The 21,750-nt window shown below is 42.5% G+C and overlaps 1 protein-coding gene across 3 annotated transcripts in view; it reads left to right on the forward strand.

Moving 5' to 3' along the window:
* Nucleotides 1–217: 217 nt before the first annotated feature.
* Nucleotides 218–21,750, forward strand: part of LOC128684126 (furin) — a gene marked incomplete at its 3' end in the record, with an annotated part of 153,162 nt that continues 131,629 nt past the window's right edge. For all 3 annotated transcript variants that reach the window (XM_070088745.1, XM_070088749.1, XM_070088771.1), the window contains 1 exon segment: nucleotides 218–344.

Here is a 21,750-nt window from a genome sequence, read left to right on the forward strand (position 1 = left end):
TGCTACACTGGCACCACGAGGCAGGAAGCAGCTACACTGGCACCATGAGGCAGGAAGCAGCTACACTGGCACCATGAGGCAGGAAGCAGCTACACTGGCACCAGGAGGCAGGAAGCTGCTACACCGGCACCAGGAGGCAGGAAGCAGCTACACCGGCACCAGGAGGCAGGAAGCAGCTACACCGGCACCATGAGGCAGGAAGCAGCTACACCGGCACCAGGACTCCAGTCTCACAGCGACATTCAGAGTTGTCAGTGCACTAGTACACCGTCACCACTGGTACACCGTCACCACTGGTACACCGTCACCACTGGTACACCGTCACCACTGTTTACCATACAAGGGTAACGCCTCATTTCTAGTGACCTTATTATCGTCTCATCTGTAACGACCTTGTTAATAAGGACACACACATATTCAAGTTGCTGACTCATCTCGTTACAGCAGTTTTCTTGGTATGCTTAAAAAATCACACGAATTTTGTGAAAAGTTGTTATTAAAAAAAATATCTTATGAAAATGAAGCGTATTTGTAGATGAGAAACTCGTGAAATACGTTAATGTGCGTACCAGTGGTAAAGTTTACACGTACCAGTGGTAAAGTTTATACATACCAGTGGTAAAGTTTACACGTACCAGTGGTAAAGTTTATACATACCAGTGGTAAAGTTTACACGTACCAGTGGTAAAGTTTATACATACCAGTGGTAAAGTTTACACGTACCAGTGGTAAAGTTTATACATAATAGTGGTAAAGTTTACACGTACCAGTGGTAAAGTTTATACATACCAGTGGTAAAGTTTACACGTACCAGTGGTAAAGTTTATACATACCAGTGGTAAAGTTTACACGTACCAGTGGTAAAGTTTATACATACCAGTGGTAAAGTTTACACGTACCAGTGGTAAAGTTTATACATACCAGTGGTAAAGTTTACACGTACCAGTGGTAAAGTTTATACATACCAGTGGTAAAGTTTACACGTACCAGTGGTAAAGTTTACACATACCAGTGGTAAAGTTTACACGTACCAGTGGTAAAGTTTACACGTACCAGTGGTAAAGTTTACACGTACCAGTGGTAAAGTTTACACGTACCAGTGGTAAAGTTTACACGTACCAGTGGTAAAGTTTACACGTACCAGTGGTAAAGTTTATACATACCAGTGGTAAAGTTTACACGTACCAGTGGTAAAGTTTATACATACCAGTGGTAAAGTTTACACGTACCAGTGGTAAAGTTTATACATACCAGTGGTAAAGTTTACACGTACCAGTGGTAAAGTTCATACATACCAGTGGTAAAGTTTACACGTACCAGTGGTAAAGTTTATACATACCAGTGGTAAAGTTTACACGTACCAGTGGTAAAGTTTATACATACCAGTGGTAAAGTTTACACGTACCAGTGGTAAAGTTTACACATACCAGTGGTAAAGTTTACACGTACCAGTGGTAAAGTTTACACGTACCAGTGGTAAAGTTTACACGTACCAGTGGTAAAGTTTACACGTACCAGTGGTAAAGTTTACACGTACCAGTGGTAAAGTTTACACGTACCAGTGGTAAAGTTTATACATACCAGTGGTAAAGTTTACACGTACCAGTGGTAAAGTTTACACATACCAGTGGTAAAGTTTACACGTACCAGTGGTAAAGTTTATACATACCAGTGTTAAAGTTTACACATACCAGTGTTAAAGTTTACACATACCAGTGGTAAAGTATATACATACCAGTGTTAAAGTTTACACATACCAGTGGTAAAGTTTACACGTACCAGTGGTAAAGTTTACACATACCAGTGTTAAAGTTTACACATACCAGTGGTAAAGTTTACACGTACCAGTGGTAAAGTTTACACATACCAGTGGTAAAGTTTACACATACCAGTGGTAAAGTTTACACATACCAGTGGTAAAGTTTACACATACCAGTGGTAAAGTTTACACGTACCAGTGGTAAAGTTTACACATACCAGTGGTAAAGTTTACACGTACCAGTGGTAAAGTTTACACATACCAGTGGTAAAGTTTACACGTACAAGTGGTAAAGTTTACACATACCAGTGGTAAAGTTTACACGTACCAGTGGTAAAGTTTACACGTACCAGTGGTAAAGTTTACACATACCAGTGGTAAAGTTTACACGTACCAGTGGTAAAGTTTACACATACCAGTGGTAAAGTTTCCACGTACCAGTGGTAAAGTTTACACATACCAGTGGTAAAGTTTACACGTACCAGTGGTAAAGTTTACATATACCAGTGGTAAAGTTTACACATACCAGTGGTAAAGTTTACACGTATCAGTGGTAAAGTTTACACATACCAGTGGTAAAGTTTACACATACCAGTGGTAAAGTTTATGTATACTAGTGGTAAAGTTTACATATACCAGTGGTAAAGTTTACATATACCAGTGGTAAAGTTTACACGTATCAGTGGTAAAGTTTACACATACCAGTGGTAAAGTTTACACATACCAGTGTTAAAGTTTACACATACCAGTGGTAAAGTTTACACATACCAGTGGTAAAGTTTACGCATACCGGTGGTAAAGTTTATGTATACTAGTGGTAAAGTTTGCACATACCAGTGGTAAAGTTTACACGTATCAGTGGTAAAGTTTACACATACCAGTGTTAAAGTTTACACATACCAGTGGTAAAATTTACGCATACCTGTGGTAAAGTTTATGTATACTAGTGGTAAAGTTTACACATACCAGTGGTAAAGTTTACACGTATCAGTGGTAAAGTTTACACATACCAGTGGTAAAGTTTACACATACCAGTGGAAAAGTTTACACATACCAGTGTTAAAGTTTACACATACCAGTGGTAAAGTTTACACGTATCAGTGGTAAAGTTTACACATACCAGTGGTAAAGTTTACACATACCAGTGGTAAAGTTTACACATACCAGTGTTAAAGTTTACACATACCAGTGGTAAAGTTTACACATACCAGTGGTAAAGTTTACACGTATCAGTGGTAAAGTTTACACATACCAGTGTTAAAGTTTACACATACCAGTGGTAAAGTTTACACATACCAGTGGTAAAGTTTACACATACCAGTGGTAAAGTTTACACGTATCAGTGGTAAAGTTTACACATACCAGTGTTAAAGTTTACACATACCAGTGGTAAAGTTTACACATACCAGTGGTAAAGTTTACACGTATCAGTGGTAAAGTTTACACATACCAGTGTTAAAGTTTACACATACCAGTGTTAAAGTTTACACATACCAGTGGTAAAGTTTACACGTATCAGTGGTAAAGTTTACACATACCAGTGGTAAAGTTTACACATACCAGTGGTAAAGTTTACACATATCAGTGGTAAAGTTTACACATACCGGTGGTAAAGTTTATGTATACTAGTGGTAAAGTTTACACATACCAGTGGTAAAGTTAACACATACCAGTGTTAAAGTTTACACGTATCAGTGGTAAAGTTTACACATACCAGTGGTAAAGTTTACACATACCAGTGGTAAAGTTTACACGTATCAGTGGTAAAGTTTACACATACCAGTGGTAAAGTTTACATATACCGGTGGTAAAGTTTACATATACCAGTGGTAAAGTTTACACATACCAGTGGTAAAGTTTACATATACCGGTGGTAAAGTTTACACATACCAGTGGTAAAGTTTACATGAAGCAATACTTACAAAAAGGTACATAGACCAAATATGTATGTGACAAACTAAATAAATAACAATTGTCAGTTTAATGAGTAGCTGAGGCGGCTGATGAGTCAGTGAAGTGTTTGTTGGTAATGTTCCGCACCTTGGATGCTGCTTGTGTATACACAAACAACACTAACAATGTTCCGCACCTGGGATGCTGCTTGTGTATACACAAACAACACTAACAATGTTCCGCACCTGGGATGCTCCTTGTGTATACACAAACAACACTAACAATGTTCCGCACCTGGGATGCTGTGGTGTATACACAAACAACACTAACAATGTTCCGCACCTGGGATGCTCCTTGTGTATACACAAACAACACTAACAATGTTCCGCACCTGGGATGCTGCTTGTGTATACACAGACAACACTAATAATGTTCCGCACCTGGGATGCTGCTTGTGTGTACACAAACAACACTAACAATGTTCCGCACCTGGGATGCTGCTTGTGTATACACAAACAACACTAACAATGTTCCGCACCTGGGATGCTGCTTGTGTATACACAAACAACACTAACAATGTTCCGCACCTGGGATGCTGCTTGTGTATACACAAACAACACTAACAATGTTCCGCACCTGGGATGCTGCTTGTGTATACACAAACAACACTAACAATGTTCCGCACCTGGGATGCTGCTTGTGTATACACAAACAACACTAACAATGTTCCGCACCTGGGATGCTGCTCGTGTATACACAGACAACACTAACAATGTTCCGCGCCTGGGATGCTGCTTGTGTATACACAAACAACACTAACAATGTTCCGCACCTGGGATGCTGCTTGTGTATACACAGACAACACAAACAATGTTCCGCACCTGGGATGCTGCTTGTGTATACACAAACAACACTAACAATGTTCCGCACCTGGGATGCTGCTTGTGTATACACAGACAACACTAACAATGTTCCGCACCTGGGATGCTGCTTGTGTATACACAAACAACACTAACAATGTTCCGCACCTGGGATGCTGCTTGTGTATACACAGACAACACTAACAATGTTCCGCACCTGGGATGCTGCTTGTGTATACACAGACAACACTAACAATGTTCCGCACCTGGGATGCTGCTTGTGTATACACAAACAACACTAACAATGTTCCACACCTGGGATGCTGCTTGTGTATACACAGACAACACTAACAATGTTCTGCACCTGGGATGCTGCTTGTGTATGCACAAACAACACTAACAATGTTCCGCACCTGGTATGCTGCTTGTGTATACACAAACAACACTAACAATGTTCCGCACCTGGTATGATGCTTGTGTATACACAAACAACACTAACAATGTTCCGCACCTGGTATGCTGCTTGTGTATACACAAACAACACTAACAATGTTCCGCACCTGGTATGCTGCTTGTGTATACACAAACAACACTAACAATGTTCCGCACCTGGTATGCTGCTTGTGTATACACAAACAACACTAACAATGTTCCGCACCTGGTATGCTGCTTGTGTATACACAAACAACACTAACAATGTTCCGCACCTGGTATGCTGCTTGTGTATACACAAACAACACTAACAATGTTCCGCACCTGGGATGTTGCTTGTGTATACACAAACAACACTAACAATGTTCCGCACCTGTGATGCTCCTTGTGTATACACAAACAACACTAACAATGTTCCGCACCTGGGATGCTGCTTGTGTATGCACAAACAACACTAACAATGTTCCGCACCTGGGATGCTGCTTGTGTATACATAAACAACACTAACAATGTTCCGCACCTGGGATGCTGCTTGTGTATACACAAACAACACTAACAATGTTCCGCACCTGGGATGCTGCTTGTGTATACACAAACAACACTAACAATGTTCCGCACCTGGGATGCTGTGGTGTATACACAAACAACACTAACAATGTTCCGCACCTGGGATGCTGCTTGTGTATACACAAACAACACTAACAATGTTCCGCACCTGGGATGCTGCTTGTGTATACACAAACAACACTAACAATGTTCCGCACCTGGGATGCTGCTTGTGTATGCACAAACAACACTAACAATGTTCCGCACCTGGGATGCTGCTTGTGTATACACAAACAACACTAACAATGTTCCGCACCTGGGATGCTGCTTGTGTATACACAAACAACTCTAACAATGTTCCGCACCTGGGATGCTGCTTGTGTATGCACAAACAACACTAACAATGTTCCGCACCTGGGATGCTGCTTGTGTATACACAAACAACACTAACAATGTTCCGCACCTGGGATGCTGCTTGTGTATACACAAACAACACTAACAATGTTCCGCACCTGGGATGCTGCTTGTGTATACACAAACAACACTAACAATGTTCCGCACCTGGGATGCTGCTTGTGTATACACAAACAACACTAACAATGTTCCGCACCTGGGATGCTGCTTGTGTATACACAAACAACACTAACAATGTTCTGCACCTGGGATGCTGCTTGTGTATACACAAACAACACTAACAATGTTCCGCACCTGGGATGCTGCTTGTGTATACACAAACAAGACTAACAATGTTCCGCACCTGGGATGCTGCTTGTGTATACACAAACAACACTAACAATGTTCCACACCTGGGATGCTGCTTGTGTATACACAAACAACACTAACAATGTTCCGCACCTGGTATGCTGCTTGTGTACACACAAACAACACTAACAATGTTCCGCACCTGGGATGCTGCTTGTGTATACACAAACAACACTAACAATGTTCCGCACCTGTTATGCTGCTTGTGTATACACAAACAACACTAACAATGTTCCGCACCTGGTATGCTGCTTGTGTATACACAAACAACACTAACAATGTTCCGCACCTGGGATGCTGCTTGTGTATACACAAACAACACTAACAATGTTCCGCACCTGGGATGATGCTTGTGTATACACAAACAACACTAACAATGTTCCGCACCTGGGATGCTACTTCTGTATACACAAGCAACACTAACAATGTTCCGCACCTGGGATGCTGCTTGTGTATACACAAACAACACTAACAATGTTCCGCACCTGGGATGCTGCTTCTGTATACACAAACAACAATAACAATGTTCTGCACCTGGGATGCTGCTTGTGTATACACAAACAACACTAACAATGTTCCGCACCTGGGATGCTGCTTCTGTATACACAAACAACACTAACAATGTTCCGCACCTGGGATACTGCTTGTGTATACACAAACAACACTAACAATGTTCCGCACCTGGGATGCTGCTTGTGTATACACAAACAACACTAACAATGTTCTGCACCTGGGATGCTGCTTGTGTATACACAAACAACACTAACAATGTTCCGCACCTGGGATGCTGCTTGTGTATACACAAACAACACTAACAATGTTCCGCACCTGGGATGCTGCTTGTGCATACACAAACAACACTAACAATGTTCCGCACCTGGGATGCTGCTTGTGCATGCACAAACAACACTAACAATGTTCCGCACCTTGGATGCTGCTTGTGTATACACAGACAACACTAACAATGTTCCGCACCTGGGATGCTGCTTGTGTATACACAAACAACACTAACAATGTTCCGCACCTGGGATGCTGCTTGTGTATACACAGACAACACTAACAATGTTCCGCACCTGGGATGCTGCTTGTGTATACACAAACAACACTAACAATGTTCCGCACCTGGGATGCTGCTTGTGTATACACAAACAACACTAACAATGTTCCGCACCTGCGATGCTGTGGTGTATACACAAACAACACTAACAATGTTCCGCACCTGGGATGCTGCTTGTGTATACACAAACAACACTAATAATGTTCCGGACCTGGGATGCTGCTTGTGTATACACAAACAACACTAACAATGTTCCGCACCTGGGATGCTGTGGTGTATACACAAACAACACTAACAATGTTCCGCCCCTGGGATGCTGCTTGTGTACACAAACAACACTAACAATGTTCTGCACCTGGGATGCTGCTTGTGTATACACAAACAACACTAACAATGTTCCGCACCTGGGATGCTGCTTGTGTATACACAAACAACACTAACAATGTTCCGCACCTGGGATGCTGCTTGTGTATACACAAACAACACTAACAATGTTCCGCACCTGGGATGCTGTGGTGTATACACAAACAACACTAACAATGTTCCACACCTGGGATGCAGCTTGTGTATACACAAACAACACTAACAATGTTCCGCACCTGGGATGCTGTGGTGTATACACAAACAACACTAACAATGTTCCGCACCTGGGATGCTGTGGTGTATACACAAACAACACTAACAATGTTCCGCACCTGGGATGCTGTGGTGTATACACAAACAACACTAACAATGTTCCGCACCTGGGATGCTGCTTGTGTATACACAAACAACACTAACAATGTTCCGCACCTGGGATGCTGTGGTGTATACACAAACAACACTAACAATGTTCCGCACCTGGGATGCTGCTTGTGTATACAGAAACAACACTAACAATGTTCCGCACCTGGGATGCTGCTTGTGTATACACAAACAACACTAACAATGTTCCGCACCTGGGATGCTGCTTGTGTATACACAAACAACACTAACAATGTTCCGGACCTGGGATGCTGCTTGTGTATACACAAACAACACTAACAATGTTCCGCACCTGGGATGCTGTGGTGTATACACAAACAACACTAACAATGTTCCGCACCTGGGATGCTGCTTGTGTATACACAAACAACACTAACAATGTTCTGCACCTGGGATGCTGCTTGTGTATACACAAACAACACTAACAATGTTCCGCACCTGGGATGCTGCTTGTGTATACACAAACAACACTAACAATGTTCCGCACCTGGGATGCTGCTTGTGTATACACAAACAACACTAACAATGTTCCGCACCTGGGATGCTGTGGTGTATACACAAACAACACTAACAATGTTCCACACCTGGGATGCTGCTTGTGTATACACAAACAACACTAACAATGTTCCGCACCTGGGATTCTGTGGTGTATACACAAACAACACTAACAATGTTCCGCACCTGGGATGCTGTGGTGTATACACAAACAACACTAACAATGTTCCGCACCTGGGATGCTGTGGTGTATACACAAACAACACTAACAATGTTCCGCACCTGGGATGCTGCTTGTGTATACACAAACAACACTAACAATGTTCCGCACCTGGGATGCTGTGGTGTATACACAAACAACACTAACAATGTTCCGCACCTGGGATGCTGCTTGTGTATACACAAAAAACACTAACAATGTTCCGCACCTGGGATGCTGCTTTTGTATACACAAACAACACTAACAATGTTCCGCACCTGGGATGCTGCTTGTGTATACACAAACAACACTAACAATGTTCCGCACCTGGGATGCTGCTTCTGTATACACAAACAACACTAACAATGTTCCGCACCTGGGATGCTGCTTGTGTATACACAAACAACACTAACAATGTTCCGCACCTGGGATGCTGCTTGTGTATACACAAACAACACTAACAATGTTCCGCACCTGGGATGCTGCTTGTGTATACACAAACAACACTAACAATGTTCCGCACCTGGGATGCTGCTTGTGTATACACAAACAACACTAACAATGTTCCGCACCTGGGATGCTGTTTGTGTATGCACAAACAACACTAACAATGTTCCGCACCTGGGATGCTGCTTGTGTACACACAAACAACACTAACAATGTTCCGCACCTGGGATGCTGCTTGTGTATACACAAACAACACTAACAATGTTCCGCACCTGGGATGCTGCTTGTGTATACACAAACAACACTAACAATGTTCCGCACCTGGGATGCTGCTTGTGTATACACAAACAACACTAACAATGTTCCGCACCTGGGATGCTGCTTGTGCATACACAAACAACACTAACAATGTTCCGCACCTGGGATGCTGCTTGTGTATGCACAAACAACACTAACAATGTTCCGCACCTTGGATGCTGCTTGTGTATACACAGACAACACTAACAATGTTCCGCACCTGGGATGCTGCTTGTGTATACACAAACAACACAAACAATGTTCCGCACCTGGGATGCTGCTTGTGTATACACAGACAACACTAACAATGTTCCGCACCTGGGATGCTGCTTGTGTATACACAAACAACACTAACAATGTTCCGCACCTGGGATGCTGCTTGTGTATACACAAACAACACTAACAATGTTCCGCACCTGCGATGCTGTGGTGTATACACAAACAACACTAACAATGTTCCGCACCTGGGATGCTGCTTGTGTATACACAAACAACACTAATAATGTTCCGGACCTGGGATGCTGCTTGTGTATACACAAACAACACTAACAATGTTCCGCACCTGGGATGCTGTGGTGTATACACAAACAACACTAACAATGTTCCGCACCTGGGATGCTGCTTGTGTATACACAAACAACACTAACAATGTTCTGCACCTGGGATGCTGCTTGTGTATACACAAACAACACTAACAATGTTCCGCACCTGGGATGCTGCTTGTGTATACACAAACAACACTAACAATGTTCCGCACCTGGGATGCTGCTTGTGTATACACAAACAACACTAACAATGTTCCGCACCTGGGATGCTGTGGTGTATACACAAACAACACTAACAATGTTCCACACCTGGGATGCTGCTTGTGTATACACAAACAACACTAACAATGTTCCGCACCTGGGATGCTTTGGTGTATACACAAACAACACTAACAATGTTCCGCACCTGGGATGCTGTGGTGTATACACAAACAACACTAACAATGTTCCGCACCTGGGATGCTGTGGTGTATACACAAACAACACTAACAATGTTCCGCACCTGGGATGCTGCTTGTGTATACACAAACAACACTAACAATGTTCCGCACCTGGGATGCTGTGGTGTATACACAAACAACACTAACAATGTTCCGCACCTGGGATGCTGCTTGTGTATACAGAAACAACACTAACAATGTTCCGCACCTGGGATGCTGCTTGTGTATACACAAACAACACTAACAATGTTCCGCACCTGGGATGCTGCTTGTGTATACACAAACAACACTAACAATGTTCCGGACCTGGGATGCTGCTTGTGTATACACAAACAACACTAACAATGTTCCGCACCTGGGATGCTGTGGTGTATACACAAACAACACTAACAATGTTCCGCACCTGGGATGCTGCTTGTGTATACACAAACAACACTAACAATGTTCTGCACCTGGGATGCTGCTTGTGTATACACAAACAACACTAACAATGTTCCGCACCTGGGATGCTGCTTGTGTATACACAAACAACACTAACAATGTTCCGCACCTGGGATGCTGCTTGTGTATACACAAACAACACTAACAATGTTCCGCACCTGGGATGCTGTGGTGTATACACAAACAACACTAACAATGTTCCACACCTGGGATGCTGCTTGTGTATACACAAACAACACTAACAATGTTCCGCACCTGGGATTCTGTGGTGTATACACAAACAACACTAACAATGTTCCGCACCTGGGATGCTGTGGTGTATACACAAACAACACTAACAATGTTCCGCACCTGGGATGCTGCTTGTGTATACACAAACAACACTAACAATGTTCCGCACCTGGGATGCTGTGGTGTATACACAAACAACACTAACAATGTTCCGCACCTGGGATGCTGTGGTGTATACACAAACAACACTAACAATGTTCCACACCTGGGATGCTGCTTGTGTATACACAAACAACACTAACAATGTTCCGCACCTGGGATTCTGTGGTGTATACACAAACAACACTAACAATGTTCCGCACCTGGGATGCTGTGGTGTATACACAAACAACACTAACAATGTTCCGCACCTGGGATGCTGCTTGTGTATACACAAACAACACTAACAATGTTCCGCACCTGGGATGCTGTGGTGTATACACAAACAACACTAACAATGTTCCGCACCTGGGATGCTGCTTGTGTATACACAAAAAACACTAACAATGTTCCGCACCTGGGATGCTGCTTTTGTATACACAAACAACACTAACAATGTTCCGCACCTGGGATGCTGCTTGTGTATACACAAACAACACTAACAATGTTCCGCACCTGGGATGCTGCTTCTGTATACACAAACAACACTAACAATGTTCCGCACCTGGGATGCTGCTTGTGTATACACAAACAACACTAACAATGTTCCGCACCTGGGATGCTGCTTGTGTATACACAAACAACACTAACAATGTTCCGCACCTGGGATGCTGCTTGTGTATACACAAACAACACTAACAATGTTCCGCACCTGGGATGCTGCTTGTGTATACACAAACAACACTAACAATGTTCCGCACCTGGGATGCTGTTTGTGTATGCACAAACAACACTAACAATGTTCCGCACCTGGGATGCTGCTTGTGTACACACAAACAACACTAACAATGTTCCGCACCTGGGATGCTGCTTGTGTATACACAAACAACACTAACAATGTTCCGCACCTGGGATGCTGCTTGTGTATACACAAACAACACTAACAATGTTCCGCACCTGGGATGCTGCTTGTGTATACACAAACAACACTAACAATGTTCCGCACCTGGGATGCTGTGGTGTATACACAAACAACACTAACAATGTTCCGCACCTGGGATGCTGCTTGTGTATACACAAACAACACTAACAATGTTCCGCACCTGGGATGCTGCTTGTGTATACACAAACAACACTAACAATGTTCCGCACCTGGGATGCTGCTTGTGTGTACACAAACAACACTAACAATGTTCCGCACCTGGGATGCTGCTTGTGTATGCACAAACAACACTAACAATGTTCCGCACCTGGGATGCTGCTTGTGTATACACAAACAACACTAACAATGTTCCGCACCTGGGATGCTGCTTGTGTATACACAAACAACTCTAACAATGTTCCGCACCTGGGATGCTGCTTGTGTATGCACAAACAACACTAACAATGTTCCGCACCTGGGATGCTGCTTGTGTATACACAAACAACACTAACAATGTTCCGCACCTGAGATGCTGCTTGTGTATACACAAACAACACTAACAATGTTCCGCACCTGGGATGCTGCTTGTGTATACACAAACAACACTAACAATGTTCCGCACCTGGGATGCTGCTTGTGTATACACAAACAAGACTAACAATGTTCCGCACCTGGGATGCTGCTTGTGTATACACAAACAAGACTAACAATGTTCCACACCTGGGATGCTGCTTGTGTATACACAAACAACACTAACAATGTTCCGCACCTGGGATGCTGCTTGTGTATACACAAACAACACTAACAATGTTCCGCACCTGGGATGCTGCTTGTGTACACACAAACAACACTAACAATGTTCCGCACCTGGGATGCTGCTTGTGTATACACAAACAACACTAACAATGTTCCGCACCTGGGATGCTGCTTGTGTATACACAAACAACACTAACAATGTTCCGCACCTGGGATGCTGCTTCTGTATACACAAACAACAATAACAATGTTCCGCACCTGGGATGCTGCTTGTGTATACACAAACAACACTAACAATGTTCCGCACCTGGGATGCTGCTTGTGTATACACAAACAACACTAACAATGTTCCGCACCTGGGATGCTGCTTCTGTATACACAAACAACAATAACAATGTTCCGCACCTGGGATGCTGCTTGTGTATACACAAACAACACTAACAATGTTCCGCACCTGGGATGCTGCTTGTGTATACACAAACAACACTAACAATGTTCCGCACCTGGGATGCTGCTTGTGTATACACAAACAACACTAACAATGTTCCGCACCTGGGATGCTGCTTGTGTATACACAAACAACACTAACAATGTTCCGCACCTGGGATGCTGCTTGTGTATACACAAACAACACTAACAATGTTCCGCACCTGGGATGCTGCTTGTGCATACACAAACAACACTAACAATGTTCCGCACCTGGGATGCTGCTTGTGTATGCACAAACAACAGTAACAATGTTCCGCACCTGGGATGCTGCTTGTGTATACACAAACAACACTAACAATGTTCCGCACCTGGGATGCTGCTTGTGTATACACAAACAACACTAACAATGTTCCGCACCTGGGATGCTGCTTGTGTATACACAAACAACACTAACAATGTTCCGCACCTGGGATGCTGCTTGTGTATACACAAACAACACTAACAATGTTCCGCACCTGGGATGCTGCTTGTGTATACACAAACAACACTTACAATGTTCTGCACCTGGGATGCTGCTTGTGTATACACAAACAACACTAACAATGTTCCGCACCTGGGATGCTGCTTGTGTATACACAAACAACACTAACAATGTTCCGCACCTGGGATTCTGCTTGTGTATACACAAACAACACTAACAATGTTCCGCACCTGGGATGCTGCTTGTGTATACACAAACAACACTAACAATGTTCCGCACCTGGGATGCTGTGGTGTATACACAAACAACACTAACAATGTTCCGCACCTGGGATGCTGCTTGTGGATACACAAACAACACTAACAATGTTCCGCACCTGGGATGCTGTGGTGTATACACAAACAACACTAACAATGTTCCGCACCTGGGATGCTGCTTGTGTATACACAGACAACACTAACAATGTTCCGCACCTGGGATGCTGCTTGTTTATACACAAACAACACTAACAATGTTCCGCACCTGGGATGCTGCTTGTGTATACACAAACAACACTAACAATGTTCCGCACCTGGGATGCTGCTTGTGTATACACAAACAACACTAACAATGTTCCGCACCTGGGATGCTGCTTGTGTATACACAAACAACATTAACAATGTTCCGCACCTGGGATGCTGCTTGTGTATACACAAACAACACTAACAATGTTCCGCACCTGGTATGCTGCTTGTGTATACACAAACAACACTAACAATGTTCCGCACCTGGGATGCTGTGGTGTATACACAAACAACACTAACAATGTTCCGCACCTGGGATGCTGTGGTGTATACACAAACAACACTAACAATGTTCCGCACCTGGGATGCTGCTTGTGTATACACAAACAACACTAACAATGTTCCGCACCTGGGATGCTGCTTGTGTATACACAAGCAACACTAACAATGTTCCGCACCTGGGATGCTGCTTGTGTATACACAAACAACACTAACAATGTTCCGCACCTGGGATGCTGCTTGTGTATACACAAACAACACTAACAATGTTCCGCACCTGGTATGCTGCTTGTGTATACACAAACAACACTAACAATGTTCCGCACCTGGGATGCTGCTTGTGTATACACAAACAACACTAACAATGTTCCGCACCTGGGATGCTGCTTGTGTATACACAAACAACACTAACAATGTTCCGCACCTGGGATGCTGCTTGTGTATACACAAACAACACTAACAATGTTCCGCACCTGGGATGCTGCTTGTGTATACACAAACAACACTAACAATGTTCCGCACCTGGGATGCTGCTTGTGTATACACAAACAACACTAACAATGTTCCGCACCTGGGATGCTGCTTGTGTATACACAAACAACACTAACAATGTTCCGCACCTGGGATGCTGCTTGTGTATACACAAACAACACTAACAATGTTCCGCACGTGGGATGCTGCTTGTGTATACACAAACAACACTAACAATGTTCCGCACCTGGGATGCTGCTTGTGTATACACAAACAACACTAACAATGTTCCGCACCTGGGATGCTGCTTGTGTATACACAAACAACACTAACAATGTTCCGCACGTGGGATGCTGCTTGTGTATACACAAACAACACTAACAATGTTCCGCACCTGGGATGCTGCTTGTGTATACACAAACAACACTAACAATGTTCCGCACCTGGGATGCTGCTTGTGTATACACAAACAACACTAACAGTGCTAATAAATACAGTGTCAACTTTTATGATAAATTGCGAAGATACTGAAAATATTTACCAGACAGATGGCTAAAATATACCTGGAGGGTGTTCCGGGGGTCAACGCCCCTGCGGCCCGGTCTGAGTTCAGGTATTCTAGTGGATCAGGGCCTGATTAACCAGGCTGTTGCTGCAGGCCTCATGCAAACCGACTTGCGGACCACAGCCCGGCTGGTCAGGTACTGATTTTAGGTGCCTATCCAACTCACTCTTGAAGACAGTCAGGGGTTTATTGGTAATCCCCCTTATGTATGCTGGGAGGCACTTGAAGTCTTGGGCCCCTGATACTTATTGTGCTGTCTCTTAGTGTACTCATGGCGCCCCTGCTGAATCTTTTGCTTTCGTAGGGAGTGATTTCCGTGTGCAAATCTGAGACTAGTCCCTCTAGGATTTTACAACTGCATATCATGTCTCTTTCTCACCTGCATTACAGGGATTACAGGTGAAGGGAATTCAACCGTTCCTAGTAATTTAGGTGCTTTATTATACTTACATGTGCAATGAAAGTTCTATATATATTCTCAAGGTCTTTAATTTCGTCTGCCTTGCAAGTGGCTGCTAATGTGCATCAATATTCCAGCCTCAAGAGAACAAGCGATTTGAAGAAAGTCATCATTGGCTTGGTACCCTTAGTTCTGAAGGTTCTCATTATCTATCCTGCCATTTTCCTAGCAGATGTGGTAGATACATTGCTGTGATCTTTGAAAGTGAGATCCTCTGATATTATCACTCCCAGATCCTTCATATTAGTTTCTCGCTCTATTGTGTGTTGGAATTTGTTTTATACTCCGATCCAGTTTCCATAGCGTTTTTCATATCAGAGTTTTCCATATTGGAGGAATTGAAATTTGCCTTCATTGAACTTCATATTGTTTTCTGACACCTATTGAAAGACTTGGTTAACATCCGCTTGGAGATTTGCACTGTCCTCGATGGATGACACTGATTTCTTGCAAATTTTGGTATCATCAGCGAAGGAGGACACGGTGCTGTGGCTTACATCTCTGTCTGTGTCAGATATGAGGATGAGGAAAAGGAAAGGAGCGAGTTACTGTATCACTGGATTCTATGCCCAATGTTCGTAAAATATTACCAGGCGGTGGTGGTTTATTCGTGAGGAAGCATCAGTGTCTCTTGACAATGGTCTTAACCAGATGACCTGTCACAGGCTCAGCATCCGCTGGTGTTCCCCAGCCAGGTTGTACATTCCTCTTAAAAAACAAAAGATCACTACATGGAACTGTATCCCTGACAGTGGACAAAACTTAAGTTGTCACTAATGGAAATAAGTCACTCTGTCTGACTTTTTTGGGTTATCCTAGGTTCTCTACACATATGCTGCTATGTATGATAATTCTATGTAACTGTATTTGTGTATACCTGAATAAACTTACTTACTTACTTACTTACTAACTGTGGCCTCAGTGGCTGGGCCAAGGAGAGGCAATGGGGGGACTGAAGCCTCCAGTAATCTTCACCAGCCCCTAATAAATATAATTACTCAGCTTCAAGACAGGGCCAACAGCCCCCTTCCAGCCAGACTGCTACCCCCTGAGCCCCTTCTGTATACACAGTCTGGAACCGCCCTTGGGTATTATTACTGACCTATACATTCTCAGTAATTTCCATGTAAGGACCTAAGCAAATATACAGGACCTGTACATGCAATACAGAATGTTTCAGCTGGACAAGATAATTAGTACAGTATCTAGATACTAAGTGAAAAATGGTCAACTGTATCACAATTACTAATTTTTTTATTAATACATCGGCAGTTTCCCACCAAGGCAGGGTGACCCGAAAAAGAAGAAACACTTTCATCATCATTCACTCGATCACTGTCTTGCCAAAGATGTGCCTACATTACAGTTATAAAACTAATATTAACATCCCTCCTTCAGAGTGCAGGAACTGTACTTCCCACCTCCACGACTCAAGTCGGCCTTGTCAGCTTCCTTGAATCCCTTCATAAATGTTACCTTGCTCACACTCCAATAGCACATCAAGTCATGAAAACTATTTGTCTCCACTCGCTCCTGTCTAACACATTCACGCACATTTGCTGGAAGTCCAATCCCCTCGCACACAAAACCTCCTTTACCCCCCCCCCCTCTCTCCAACCTTTCCAAGGCCGACCTCTACCTCGCCTTCCTTCCACTACAGATTTATACACTCTCCAAGGCCTTATATTTCTTTTCATCCTCTCTATATGGCTGAACCACCTTAACAGCCTCTCCTCTGCCCTCTGGATAATACTTTTAGTAACCCCACACCTCATCCTAATTTCCAAACTACGGATTCTCTGCATTACATTCACACCACACATTGCCCTCAAACACGATATTTCCACTGCCTCCAGCTTTCTCCCTGTTGCAACATTCACTTCCCATGCTTCATACCCATATAAGAGTATCGGTATAACTATCCTCTCATACATTCCTCTCTTTACTTCCATAGATAATGTTCTATATCTCCACAAACTCCTCAGTGCATCACTCACCTTTTTCCCTCTCATCACTTTTATAATTCACCTTGTCTTTCATAGATCCATCTGCTTTCAAATCTACTCCCAAATATCTGAATACATTCACCTGCTCCATACTACCTCCCTCCAGCCTGATATCCAGTCTTTAATTATCTAAATTTTTTTGTTATCCTAATCACTTTACTCTTTCCTATGTTACTTTTAATTTCCTTCTTTTACATATCCTACCAACCTCTTCCACCAGCCTCTGTAACTTTTCTTCAGAATCTCCCAAAAGCACAGTGTCATCAGCAAAAACCATCTGTGACTAGTCCCACTTTGTGTTAGATTCTTTATCTTTTAATCCCCCACCTCTTCCAACACCCAATACTTAGAGTATACCTAAAGAGGGTTTTGGGGGGTCAACGCCTCAGCGGCCTGGTCTGTGACCAGGCCTTGTGGTGGAACAGGGCCTGATCAACTAGGCTATTACTGCTGGCTGCACGTAAACCGACGTACAAACCACAGCCAGGGGTCTATTGTAATGTAATCCCCCTTATATATGGTAGTAAGCAGTTGTACAATCTTCTGACACATATTGTGTTGTCTCTTCCCATACTCGTGGCGCCTCTGTTTTTCATCGGGGATATGTTGCAATTCCTGCCAAGCCTTTTGCTTTTGCATGGAGTGATTTTCATTTACAGATTTGGTACTAGTCCCTCTAGTATTTTCAGAGTGTATATTATCACGTATCTTTCTCGCCTGCATTCAGGGAATACAAATCAAGGGACTTCAACCGTTCCCAGTAATTTAGGTGCCTTATCCTACTTATATGTGCCATGAAAATTCTTTGTACACTCTCCAGGTCAGCAATTTCGCCTGACTTAAAGGGGGTCGTTAGTGTATAGCAGTATTCCTGCCTAAAGAGAACAAACATAAGAACATAAGAAAGGAGGAACACTGCAGCAGGCCTGTTGGCCCATACTAGACAGGTCCTTTACAATTCATCCCACTAACAAAACATTTGCCCAACCCAATTTTCAATGCCACCCAAGAAATAAGCTCTGATGTGAGAGTCCCACTCAAATCCAACCCCTCCCACTCATGTACTTATCCAACCTAGATTTGAAACTACCCAAAGTCCCAGCCTCAATAACCCAACTAGGTAGACTGTTCCACTCATCAACTACCCTATTTCCAAACCAATACTTTCCTATGTCCTTTCTAAATCTAAACTTATCTAATTTAAATCCATTACTGCGGGTTCTCTCTTGGAGAGACATCCTCAAGACTTTATTAATATCCCCTTTATTAATACCTATCTTCCACTTATACACTTCGATCAGGTCTCCCCTCATTCTTCGTCTAACAAGTGAATGTAACTTAAGAGTCTTCAATCTTTCTTCATAAGGAAGATTTCTAATGCTATGTATTAATTTAGTCATCCTACGCTGAATGTTTTCTAACGAATTTATGTCCATTCTGTAATATGGAGACCAGAACTGAGCTGCATAATCTAAGTGAGGCCTTACTAATGATGTATAAAGCTGCAGTATGACCTCTGGACTTCTGTTGCTTATACTTCTTGATATAAATCCCAGTAATCTATTTGCCTTATTACGTACGCTTAGGCATTGCTGTCTTGGTTTAAGGTTGCTGCTCACCATAACCCCCAAGTCCTTTTCGCAATCTTTATGGTTAAGTTCTACATCATTTAACTTATAAGTACTAGGGTTATGGGCACTCCCAAGCTTCAGAACCTTGCATTTATCTACATTGAACTGCATCTGCCACTTTTCTGACCAAGAATAGAGTTTGTTTAAATCCTCCTGAAGTTCCATAACATCTACGTTTGAATCAATTAACCTACCTATCTTTGTGTCATAGGCGAATTTGCTCATATCACTAGTAATTCCCTCATCAAGATCATTGATATATATTATAAACAACAACGGGCCCAAGACTGATTCCCTGTGGAACGCCACTTGTTACAGATCCCCACTCGGATTTAACCCCATTTATGGACACTCTCTGCTTCCTGTCAGTGAGCCATGACTCGATCCACGAGAGCACTTTTCCCCCAATGCCATGAGCTGCCACTTTCTTTAACAGTCTATGGTGCGGAACTCTATCAAAAGCCTTACTAAAATCTAAGTAAATAATATCAAATTCTTTATCGTGGTCAACAGCCTCAAAAGCTTTACTGAAGAAAGTTAATAAATTAGTTAGACAAGACCGGCCTCTTGTGAATCCATGCTGAGTATCATTAATCAAGCTATGCTTATCGAGATGGCTTCTTATAATCTCAGCTATAATTGACTCTAGTAATTTGCCTACAATTGAGGTCAGGCTTATTGGGCGGTAATTTGACGGTAACGACTTGCCCCCTGTTTTAAAAATAGGAATTACATTAGCCATCTTCCACATATCAGACACTACACCTGTTTGAAGAGATAAATTAAAAATATTAGTTAATGGTTCACAGAGTTCCATTTTGCATTCCTTAAGAACCCTTGAAAAAACCTCATCAGGACCCGGCGACTTATTTTGCTTCAGCCTGTCTATCTGCTTCACAACCATTTCACTAGTGACTGTGATGTTACATAATTTATCTTCTTCTAGCCCACTATAAAAATTAATTACTGGAATATTGTTAGTGTCTTCCTGTGTAAAAACTGAGAGAAAATAATTATTAAAAATTGAGCACATTTCATTCTCTTTGTCAGTAAGGTGCCCATAGTTATTTTTAAGGGGACCTATCTTATCTCTAACTTTTGTTCTATAGACCTGGAAAAAACTTTTTGGGTTAGTTTTAGAATCCCTAGCAACTTTAATTTCATAGTCCCTTTTAGCTTTTCTTATCCCCTTTTTAATGTCCCTCTTAATGTCAATATACTGATTCATAAGATGACCCTCACCTCTTTTGATACGCCTATAAATTCCTTTCTTATGCCCTAGTAGATATTTGAGCCTATTATTCATCCATTTTGGGTCATTTCTATTTGATCTAATTTCTTTATATGGGATAAACGTTCTTTGAGCAGCATGTATAGTGTTCAGAAAACTGTCATATTGATAGCTCACTTCGTTACCCCAGTCAACAGATGATAAGTGTTCTCTAAGCCCATCGTAATCTGCTAAGCGAAAATCTGGGACTGTTACTGAGTTATCGCTACTATCGTACTTCCATTCAATGCTAAATGTAATTGATTTGTGGTCGCTAGCACCCAGTTCCTCTGAAATTTCTAAATTATTAACAAGGGATTCATTGTTTGCCATAACTAAGTCAAGCAGGTTATTTCCCCTTGTGGGTTCTGTCACAAACTGCTTCAAAAAACAATCCTGAACTACTTCTAAGAAGTCGTATGATTCTAAATTCCCAGTCAAGAAATTCCAATCAATATGACTAAAGTTAAAGTCTCCTAGAATTACTACATTATCGTGCCTTGTGGCCTTAACAATTTCCTCCCATAGTAGTCTCCCTTGGTCCCTATCTAAGTTTGGGGGACGGTATATCACTCCTAAAATCAGTTTTTCATGCCCCTCTGAAAATTCTATCCAAACAGACTCTGTATGTGTTACTTCAGACTTAATACCCGTTTTTATGCAACAGTTCAAGCGATCTCGGACATACAAT

This window comes from Cherax quadricarinatus, chromosome 2, assembly GCF_038502225.1.
Source record: "Cherax quadricarinatus isolate ZL_2023a chromosome 2, ASM3850222v1, whole genome shotgun sequence".
Classification (NCBI taxonomy): Eukaryota; Metazoa; Arthropoda; class Malacostraca; order Decapoda; family Parastacidae; genus Cherax; species Cherax quadricarinatus.